The sequence below is a fragment of the Propithecus coquereli genome, unplaced genomic scaffold, assembly GCF_000956105.1.
Source record: "Propithecus coquereli isolate 6110/MARCELLA unplaced genomic scaffold, Pcoq_1.0 Scaffold104, whole genome shotgun sequence".
Classification (NCBI taxonomy): Eukaryota; Metazoa; Chordata; class Mammalia; order Primates; family Indriidae; genus Propithecus; species Propithecus coquereli.
This window is the reverse complement of record NW_012134303.1, coordinates 1,303,472-1,315,492: the sequence shown is the minus strand read 5'-3', so window position 1 is coordinate 1,315,492 and position 12,021 is coordinate 1,303,472.

Here is a 12,021-nt window from a genome sequence, read left to right as displayed (position 1 = left end):
CCTTCTAGATCCATCTAAACTTCCTGGTCTCAGAAATATGTATTCTATTCCTAACTAACTAACATGGTTGGCAGGGTCTGTTGGACTGCTGGGGAGTATAAAAAGAGAGAAAAGGTTATTCTTTAAGAAACTTACTTGATGATGCTAGAAAACTTTCAAGAAAAGGGAGATCCAAGGTAGTAGGACCCAGGAGGAGTAGAATACAGAAACTATCCTCAGAGTCGTTTGTTGGCTGGGCTTTCATTTGTTTCTTTTTTTCTCCAAAGTTTCTTTATTTTTCAGGATCCCTCATTTCCAACTTGCTCCTTCACCTCCTTTTCATGAGCAAATAATGGTGGCATGCAATCTTGTTCAGGATAGAGTGGGCTTCGAGGTTCCTGGGGAGGAAGTAGGCATATAGAGGACCCCTATCCCGGACAAACACTGACTTGACCAACCTGAGGGTAGCAGTTGTAGAAGGTAGAGAGCCATGAGTCAGAGTCGTTTCTTCCCCCTTTTCTTGCTTCCTTTCTCCTTCCACAGTGAGGAGCAGTTAGGAGGTGTAGCAGTCAGTTGAAGCTATCAGAAATGTCAGAATAGAGAGGGTTGGTGTGGAAAAGCCCATTTCAGGCCTGACATACCATTAGGACATGAGGACCCATGTGTCTGGCACACTGAGTTCTTCGAAGTGACCCAACTGTGAGGAACTGAAACTGGAGAGATCAAAGTGTGGGGCTAATAGCTGGAAGAAAGAGGTGATGAAATGATCTCTTAGACATCTTTTCCTTTTCTCTGGAGCTAGAATGATTAACCACATTAAGTCCAATCTCTCTGTCTCTCTGTCTCTCTGTCTCTCTGTCTCTCTCTCTCTCTCTCTCTCTCTTTCTCTATCTTTCTCTTCCTCCCTCCCTTCCTGCCTTCCTCTCTCCACATGGTGTTCCAAATTGAAAGTCAATAAATCCAATGTTCAAAACCAATCCTATATTCAAACCAAGAGCTTGGTTTTCTTTCTCCCTTTTTCCTATTGAGCTTATCTGCTCTTTTCTGTCCACTGAGATACTGCTCCTGTCTGTCTCTTGGTTTTGAGGAGAGAATTCTGGGCTGACTAGTGTAGCTGGGCCAGAAATTATTTTTATTGACAATATTATCACTCTGGTGCTAAGAAGATTTAAAACTAAAGAACAGGCTTAAGGGAGGAGATTGAATTGAGACGGGCAGAGAGCCCCTGTTTTCCCATTTCTGCCCAGGTAGTGCCAATCAATGAGAGACCACAAGCAATACCCTTTTGAAAGGAGCAGAGAGTAACTCTTTGATAGTCTCCATGGCGGGGCTGGGGTGTCAGGCTGCTGCAGCCCGAAGGCGGGGGTAGCGGGGGGTGGACTATGGAGATGAGCTTATTGCACAGAGCTCTACTTGTTATAGATCTTGTCCAGATGGGCCAACTGCACAAATCTGCCCTGTTGGAAGTCTCAAGAACAATGCCCTGGAGACAGCTACAGCACTGAGCAATAGAGCCTGCCCAACTGGGACTCAGATCAGGGCATCAGCTGGTGCTGGGAGCCAAAGAAGCCAAAGTACCAACTAACATAATAGCCCAAAGGAGCTCACAAAGCTACTCAGAGGCAATGCCAGGTGGAAGGTACTATCTCTCCCCAGAGGAGCCCCCACGCAGAGAAGGGAGATGCATTGGTGTCAGAATCAGGTGCAGATAGCTTTCATTTTCCTAACCATTCCCACTTATGTAAAGGGGTTGGGGGAAATGCTGGGTCTCACTGGGTGCATCTAACACCTAGCAATCCACTCAATTATGGAATTCTTGACCTTGGACCCTTCTTACCACAGTGAATTGGCAGGAGGTGATATAAGAGGCTCACTTGGAGGTCACTTCCCGTTTATCATCATTCTTGTAGTACCCTCCAGAGACCACACTACTTTCTGTCTGGATCACATCTGAAATGATTTTGAGACTTAAAACAGCATTTTTTTAAAAGGGGGGGAAAAACTTCCTACATAAATAAAGTGTTTCGGGTGTTTTCATTAATTCATCGTTAATATTTAATGCCAGCTAAATATTTTATACATATATTTTTCCAGAGAAAGGGCTTTATTTATTCAGTTGTTGTTAAAGCTATCAGTGCCTCTATCTTCCCATCAGTTTGCTCTGCTCTCTGGAACACCAGTTCTGCCTTCCTCTTTTTCCTCGGTCCACTAGCAGGGCCTCTTGCTCTCCCAGAATTCACGGGCAAAGCAAAAAGAGCCTTCTGTGTGGAACAAAGATAGTGAATAAAATTTATTCCTTTAACTTTCTCCCATAAGTATTTTTCCTCACCTATCACCAAAGAATGGGCAAACTTCTAGCTTGAAATGTTGACTCTTGAAGTTATTTTCTCTTTTAACTGAGCGATACAAATATCTCAACTTTGTCCAGAACATACAGCGCCTTAGAATCTTTCTATGTGCCCCGACTTGTCTCTCTCCACTCTTTTACTATTTACTCTCCAACATTTGCTATTATCAATGCTGTAGTTGTTATTATTATTATTATTATTATCTCATCATTTCTGGCTATCAAAACTTAAATATGATTTCATTATGTTAGGGTTAAAGATCTTCCTAGGATGTTCTGTCGATGAAAGACAAATCTAACCAAGCACAGGAACCACCAAGGGATTAGGAAGCCAGGTAGTTTTATCATTTGCTCAGTGAAATAAATGGAAAATAAGCTCTTTGAGGGCAAGAACTGCATCTTTTTAGCCCACACAGCTCCTGGTACCTAGCAACACTCAGTATGTGCATATAGAATGATAGCATGACTTCTCACTTGATTTATTGTATACCACATTTCTGCTCATTCTCTTTCTGTTAACTTATTGATCACAGAAAATAAACCTCGAAGAGATCTTATAAAATCAGATAGAGTTCACACACACACACACGTGCGCACATGCTAGCTGGTCTTTATATGTAACAGAACCAAAGTTAAGAAAACAGTAAAACCTTGTACATTGCATCAATGGATTGAGAATGATAATGTTCTGATTAAACATTAATAATGCTCCAAATATGAAGACTAGTATCAAGCTATATTTCAAAAGCCAATCGCCAGATATCATTTGTCCCTGGAAGTGACAAGTGAGTACAGTAGTGGGGATTTTGGCAGTACAGCCATCTGTCTCTGCCTGCTCCACACATTGTTCCCACGGGAGGGCCAGTTATCTCTGAAGGGGTAGCAATTGAGCTGCTCTTCCCAGCCTCATGCCCTTTGCTACATCACACTCCACAACTGGGATAACATTTACAGTCTACAAACTTGGGCTGGTGGCATCAGCACAGCTTGTTAGCAAATCTTAGATCAGGAGGAAGAAGGGCATCTGAGCCAGGGGCTGTCTCCCTCACAGAGCATTCTCTTCATGGAAGGATGATGAAGTAAGTCTGATGTCATGGAGCCACCTGAAGAAGTCACATGAGAACTCAGCTATTGTCACCCTGCCTGAGTAGCTCTGTTTTTCTCAGTCTCTGCTTTCACCATGAGGCTTTCTACAAATACCCTGGTTGCATTATACTGTGTGTTGCATTACTGAGGAAGTACATGCTCTCACTATCAATTCCCTGGAATAAGGGCAAATTCTTACCATCATCTAAATTCAGGGAACATTTTGCCTTACAGAGCTGGATCTAGAAAAATATACACACATTCTCTATTTTAATAGCTTCCATTCATGACAGTGTAGTGATTAAAACAGTGTGGTGGCTTTGGTACCAGACAGAGCCTGGGTTTGAACTACAATTCCAGCACTTACTAGATATGGACTCTTGGAAAAATGACTTCACCTCCCTCAGCCTCAGTTTTCCCCTCCAAACAGACATGTGAAGGCTCTGAAAGATCCAGCACATAGTAACTATGTGGCCTTGAGTAAATCACTGAATCTTTCTGTGCTTTGGTTTTCACATCTGTTAAATGCAGGCAATAACAGTACCTAATTCACGGGGTTGTTTTGGGAATTAAATGAGATAATGCAGGTAAAATGCTTAACTCAGTGCTTGGCATATAGTAAGTGTTCAATAAAAATTAGCTCTGACATGATCAGAATACATCAACATAGTCTCTCTTCTACACCTGTCCAATTTCTAACACATGGGCCTGTTTGGAAGTTTGAATTTCCATTTTGTGGGTCTCAACTTGCTGAGCCCACACTCACAAAAAAGATCAAGATAAAATCACCTCTCTTTTATATTTTCAGTTTCTCAACTTGTACTGGGTTCTTCCTGCTGGCATAAAACATGCTTACAAACTATGTAAACATGGAAAATGACTTAATCTCTTTGAGCCTCAACTTTTTCAGAGAGAGAGAGGAAGAAATAGGAGGAGGAGGGAAGGGATGGAAAGGAAGGAAAGGGAGGAAGAGCAAGGGGGAAGAGGAGGAGGAGGAGGAGGAGGAGGAGAAAAGGAGGAAGAAGGGAGTCTCTCCCATCCAAAATAAAAAATAAAAATAAAAACTACCCTCCATTTGATCTTGAATGTCTCTCTATTGACCTATTGCCCTCCTTCCATTCACCACCGTGTTTCTTAAAAGAAATGTCCTTATTAGCCATTTCCCCATAGTCACCTCTACCATTTACTCCCTAACACACTGTAATCTTCTGCCTTCTTCTCCCTACCCACCCCTCAAGTGCTTTCACCATGCCCCTCACACTACCTTCTTAATTGCTCTATCAAGTCAATACTTTAATGTCCTAAACTTTCACAACCTCTCTGGAACCTTTGTCAGAGTTGTCATACCTTCTTTGAAATTCTCTTCTCCCATGGCTGTCATTCTCTTAATTTCTCTTGCCCCTCTGGACATTGCTTCTTGGTGTTCTTATTCTCCAGGATTTCATCCCTGGCTTCCACTTCTCATCACATACCTACTGCTTGGCTGTTCTCGGCTAGTTCCATGGCTGTGATAACCCGTATGCTGATGATTCCCATGTTCCCACCTCCATCCCATGAGTACCTCAAGAGCCAAACAACTCATAATCTCCTAACTTTCTCTGCCACCCCATCCGTTCATCGTCTCAATCTTGATGAGTCACCTAAGCCAGAAACCTGGGAGTCATCCTTGACAACACCTTCCACAGCCCACAGATAAAATCAATCACCAAGTCCTGTTGAGTCGACCTTTCAAATATTTCTGAAATCTCTTCCTCCTTCTCTATCCTCCCTGACCTCATCTTGGTTCAATCTGTGACTCCAGTATGGTTTCCTATCCTCCACACTATTGCCAATTTGACCTTTCTAAAACAGTCTATTTGTGGCACTCCCTTGCTTTGAATCCTTCAATAGCTCCCTATTGCCTTAGGAAAAAACCTGTGCCAGTGCCCCAGCCTCTTCTCTCATCACTCCCCTCACTCCCCTAAATGTGCCCTGCATTTGGCCATGTGATCCACCCACAGATTCCTGAACCCAGCAACTCATCCTGTCTAATGCTCTGTGCCTTTGCACATGCTGTTCCCTAGCCTTTAAATGCCTTCCCTTGACCACCTGAGGGAGTTGTACTCATCTGTCAAGACTCTAGCCAGACATCATGTTTTCTGTGAAGCATTCTCAAACCCCTGTCACCCCAACATCCAGATAGACTTAGTTTCTCTGATAATGCCCTCTACGTAGGTCTATATTTGTACCTATAAGATTATATAGTGTTCTTTTGTCTATTTCCCTCACACATAAATATGAGTTTGAGGTCAAGCATTATAATGTGCTTATCTTTGTATTCCCCATGCCAAGTTCACAGCATGAAATAATGAAATGCTAGATAATTTTTTTTTAAGTAATGAGCACTGTAGTTCAAAAAAAAACTTAACCACCTAATCGTAGTGCAAGTTCTCACCAACTACACTTTCTTTGCAAGGGTTGTGTCTTGAAGGACCATACTATCAAGGTAATAAGCATCCTTGTAGTTTTTTTTTCCTTTTCAAAGCACTTAAGTGGCATGTCATCCTCAAAGCAAACCTTTGAGGTAAGATAACCACGTATCCATGCAAAAGGTGAGGAAATGAGGCTCAGAGAGGTTAAGGGACTTACCCAAGTCTCACAGCAAAACTAAAATGTAGGTTTCCTGTTTCTCAGTACAGTACAATGCCTTATCTATTGGGCAAGGGATTTAACAGGTTGCCACACACACTCTCCACCCCACACACAAATACAAACCTTTCAGTCAGAGTCACTCCACTTTCAGTTTATATATATGGTTCACCATAATTTTTTTTTTTTTTGCTAGAAATAGGGTCTCGCTTTGTTGCCCAGCCTAGTCTTGAACTCCTGGCCTCAATCAATATTTCCTTTGAAGCTACCAAGTGAGTGATCAGTATAAGGGGTTCACTCAATTGTGAGCTCCACCAAGGTATGAAGAAAGCCTCCTTCCTCTGTAGCTATGAGCATAGTGTTTAGAACAATGGAAGTGAGCAACAAATGTCAGTACAATGAACAACTGCACGTGTGGAAATAAGTGCATTTGGCAATACTGCCAAACCTCTCTGGTTAAAAGGATCAATGAGTAAGTTTTCTTGTGTTTTGGAGGAGGGAGTAGCAGGAGGAACAGAGAGGGAGAGAACATTTCCTTTCACACATAGGTGCAAGATCAATCCTTCAGGTTGGCTTTCACCTACCAATATTATCTCCTCTCCCTTGGATTCATTCACAAATTTTTGTGGAGTGCCTACCACAGTGCCTACCATACACTGTGCTAAATAGAGAGGATACATGGTGAAGAGGAAACAGAGCTCCTGCCCTCAGAGGGAAAGAAGCAGGAAGGACCAGGGAGGCAAAGGAGAAGGAAGGTGTTAGGGGTAGGAGAGTTTTAAAAAGGGAAGTGATGTAACATATTTGCATTTTACAAAAAAATTCTCACTGCAGTGTGGAGAACAAATTGTAGGGAGACAAGAGTAGGTCATCAGGTGAAAATGGTGGTGTCTCAGAAAGGGGGAAGTAATGTGTGCTATGGGAACATAAAGCAAGAGTACTTAACCTGGTACTGGAGATCAGAAAAGTCCTCCCTGGGGAAGTGACATTTAAAATGAGTCTGTCTTGAAGACTGGGTTGGCCACGGAGGAGCATGAGGGGGTGAGGAGTGAAGAGAGGCTCCAGCACACTAACCTGCTTCAGCCAAAGCAGGCCTCATTTCTACTAATGATTTGGTCCTAGTCTGGAATGCCTGCTACTTTTTATTCCTAGCGAAATCTTCCTATAGCCTTCTGAAACCCCACCTTCTCTGATGACAGCCCGATATGACTACTCTTGCTTCTCAACTCCTAGTGTGTTTGTCACTTAGCATTTAAAGACATACTATTTAGTATTGTTACTTAATTTTACATATATTCCCAAACTCCCTGTATGCTCCTTAAATTTATAAGATGTATTCTATTACTTTGGTATCACCCAGGCAGGGGACCTAGCCCAGTGATGGGCACATAAGGTACTCACTAAAAGAATGAATGAATGAATGAGGCACTAGAGTCCCTACAGGCCTCCTTTAGTAATTCACTATTATCTGTGAAGCTGACAAAGAAAGGGGTCTGCTTTCCCTATAAGATTTCTACTAAGCACTTGTATCCAAAGGCCTAAGATCCGAAATTGACAGCTCCTTCCCACTGATCACTGCTTCTCACCCCCTTGCAATCCTGCCCCCACAACCACCTTCTATTGTTTCTTCTGTCTTCTGGTTGTCAGCCAGGATGAGAAAATGGTCTAGCTGTCCTCAGAGACTTACGCCAGCCTGGACTGCTCTGCAGTGCCATGAAGGGCCAGGACTTTTGTTTACAGCTGGGAGCATGGTGAGGCGGTGAGCACAGCTGACAGCCCCACTCTGGAGCAAACATCAATCTTCCTCTGTCCTCTCAGCCAAGTTTCAGAGACCAGCTCTATTGAAAGCTGGCTGTACCCGTCTGGGTCTCACTGATGTCCCACCCACAACTCTAGCCTGGGAGCAACTGGGTGAATCTCAGCTATGTACCTTTCAGGAACTGTCCTTGCTCCCTTCTCTGTCCCATGTTTCAAAATCATTTTATCTCAACCTCAAGACCTTGAAAAAACATGCCCTCTGAAGTCCCCGCATCCTAAACATTGCCCCACCTCTCCGACCATATCTGCTCACTCCCAGCACTGTACAAAGACCTTCATTTTCTTAGTTAAACAGTAAAAACCACAACCAAAGAAAGCCACAGTTTTCAATGTGTACCTTGTAGAACCTGCCTTTCCAAGCTGAGCAGTAGGTTCCAGGTCCTTGAAAGTGTGTGCATGTGTGTGTGTGATCTTTGCCTTCAGGGCGCTCTCCCACTGTTTTGAAAACTGCAAATCAGCTGGGCCCTGGAGCCTTCCAAGGATACCCTTAAGGTCCTAAGCCTCTGCCACATATTCTGCTCCCTGGTATCCTTCCTTAGCAGCTTTGCCCTCTCCAGCACTCACCTGGGGTGGCAATGCAACCCCGTTACACTCCTCGTTCTGTCTCTTGCCCCCAGATTCTCTTTCCTGTGTTTCTCTGCCTGCTGGCTAACAGCTAACCAATTAGCTGAAGCCTGTTTCTGTGGCTTTCAAGCTCCTCTGACTCCCAAATGCCCAAGGGATATGATACACTTCTTTCACTAAGTGGCTCATTGCATCAAGGTATCTTATAGAGTTTGGTGGAGGGAGACTGCAGGCAGGAGGAGATTCCCCTTCTAGGAGACCTGGTCAGAATTTCTGGCAAAGAGGCTTTTTCAATCTAAAATAGCCCCCTCCCCAGATTTTTACAAGGTACGTCCCTGCTAAAGGGTGTGCCCACCCAACTCCTGGGTAGTAAGTACCCTTCTGAAGAGAAACCCACATGTGTTCTCTCTTCTCCAGGACTGATGCAACACTTTAAAACATATTTTTTGTCTTAAAAAATGTCTTATGGAAACCTTCAAAAATACACAAAAGTAGGAAAAACAGTATAATGAACCTTCATGTACCCAGCGTTAAGCTTCAGCAATTTCGATGCAGCACTTTAAGTACTACTGGTTTGTCCTCTTTTAATAATATGACAGCTGATGTTTTTAAAAAGCATAGCTTTTATCACTGCCAGTGAAATGGGGACTGTAGGCGGAGGTTACAAGCATAAGCAAACTCAACTCTGGAAAAACAGCTCAAGGCAGCCTCCTGAGGCAATAGCCTGGCTTACAGGGGTCAGTGTACGCTGGTAGAAATCAGTCCTTATCTCTGTTGGTTGATGTGTAACACGAATGACTTTACACGATCATTCCAAGTAAAGTCTGTGGTTCAGAAACCATGAATTTTGGTAAATTGCATGCTAAGCTATTAACTAGGAAGGGAAAAACAAGGGATTAATGTGCAACTCAAGTCTGGTAACCCAAGGTCACCCAAGGAGGTCACTGATTAGGTTCAGGTTCTCAGTGTTCGTTCATTTGAAGTAACCCTTTTGTGTCAAATGGATGGGTCAGTTGGGGTGGGTGAGTGATCACAGGAGGAGGGAAGAACTAGAAAAGAATAGATACTCCTAAAAGGATAAAACTTTCCCATGACTATTTCCATCTTCTGCCCTGTGTCACAGGCTAGCAAACCAGATTGATCCAGACTATGTTACTGGACTGGTTTTATGAAATTCCTATGGAATGAGGCAGGTATAAATAGATAGAAAAACATCCTCGTTAAAGAAATACCATTTTGCTTAACCTTGAAATATTAGGTTTTGTTTTTAACTTTTACATTAACCAAATATTCTTTTAAAAAACATCCAATAAGCTAGTCAGAACCAAATCTTTAAAATATCAAATTAACCTCAGAATAGACCAATTTCATCTACTACCCAGAAGCCATGGGAGGACACTGGTGTCTCTCTTCGCTTTCCAGAATAGATTGACCACTAGCCTCCACACCTAGGAAAGCTGCCTTAGCCACAGGGTTAAGACAAGTAAGGCCAGCAGATAATGTTGAGTAGGTTGCACCCTGCACCCTGCACAAGGGTGCCCGACTAAGAGGGCATGAGTCTGGACTGAAATTCATTCTTCAACTGCCCTGGTGAATTTGCAACAGCCCAGAGAAAGAAAAGCATTTTTCTCATTGTTCCACTGGAATGGACACTTCTCTGCAATTTGTCTGCCCGCAGGTGGCACATGTTTCTAATTAGCACAAAGGCAGTGTACGAGCTAATGGTGGCCTTGAAAATCACCACTGGGTTCTTGGAGCCATTGCGTGTCCTGTGAAGGCTGGGACCATAAATAGTCTCTGGCCTTGAGCCTTGGAGCCAAACAAACATTGACCTAAGCTATCTTTCCCTTCCAGTTCAAACAGATTGTGAAGACAGTGGTTCAGCTACAAATTCAAAAGAAGAGTAATTCCCATTTTCTGAAGACCCACTATGAATCAAGAATCTGCTGAAGCCTTATCTCACTAGTAAGCGGAGATGACAGGGGAGTATTCACATTTGAGGAGGTATCATGGCATAATGGGAAAAGCCTGGCCTTTGACATCAGAAGTGTGAATCCTTGCTTTGACATTTACTTGCTGAGCAACTTGGGGTGAGTGTTTAACTTCTCTGGGCTTCAGTGAGGATTCACTAAGATAACAGATACAAAGAGCTGGGCACAGTGCTGCCTGGCACATAGGTGGCATTCAGTTCCCCTGCCTTTTTCTGCTACCACCCTGACTCCAAAGTTAATTGACACTATTCACACCCTTGGCCTTGAAACCCCACTCAATAAAGCATAAGGATGGGTATAATAGACAGGATGCTGGAGCAAGAGTCAGAAGATGTGGGTTCCAGTGCTAGACATATCCCTTGTTACAGTACCTTGGATAAGTTACTCCCCTCTCCTGACCCTGTCAATAAAACAGAACACCCCCTAGCTCTGTTGCTAAAAGAGAAGAGCAGAGAAAATCACTTCTCTTGGGCACCTGCCATGAGACATGTACTATGCTAGGCCCTTTTACATACATTGTGTCCTTTAAATCAGTACTGTCCAGTAGAAATTTCTGAGATGATGGAACTGCTCTGTATCTGTGCTGTCTACTATGGTAGCCACTAACCATAAGTAGCTATTAGGCCCTCAAAATGGGGCTAGTGCAACTGAGGAACTGAATTTTTAATTTTATTTAATTTAAATTTAAATAACCACATGTGACTAGTGGCTACTATACTGGATGGTGCGGATCTAAGATTATGAAGCAGAAATATTGGTTCACTTAATATATGGTGACACTGAGGCTTAGAAAAGTTAAAGAACTTGTTAAAAGTTTAGTTACTTAATGAGTAACTAAACCAGATTGAAAGCTGAGGAGAGAAACCTTAGTAGGATAATCGGGTCAGATATACAAGGAATTATCCAGGCTCCATGACTTACAACTTATATGACCAAAGAAAAATAATTACATACTCCATAACTCACTTTTGTCATCTACAAAATGATGATAACCATAACCTAATTTATAGGCCTATTGTTGAGATTAATGGGTACAGAGCTATATAGAATATATGGCCCAGTCTACAGCCATACCACCCTGAATGCGCCCGATCTCGTCTGATCTCGGAAGCTAAGCAGGGTCGGGCCTGGTTAATACTTGGATGGGAGAATATATGGCCCATAATAGGTTTTCAACAACTTTGTTTCCTCACCATCCTGATTCCTCCATCACAGATTAAAGACATTCAGACATAAACTAAAAAAGGATAACTGCAGAGTAGTGAGAACATTTGGGAAATTAAAAAGCAAGAAGGGAAACACTCATGAGCCCTTATATGATATCCTATTATAGAATGGAGATGATAAAGGGTATGAAAATCATCAAAATATTTCCATCTGTTTGGTTTGCTTTCCTGTCCTCTTCTTGACATTTCAGTCAATATTCACCAAAGCAGGGAACAAGATATCTGAGGCCCAGAAAGACAAACTATTATGGTTGAACAGAGTACTGTTAAAGGCTTGGGCTTAAGGCCGGTAATGTTCAAATTCTGGTTCCCATACTTGTTGTGTGCACTGAGAAAATAATTTGACACCTCTACACATCAGTTTTTAATCTGTAAAATGGGACTG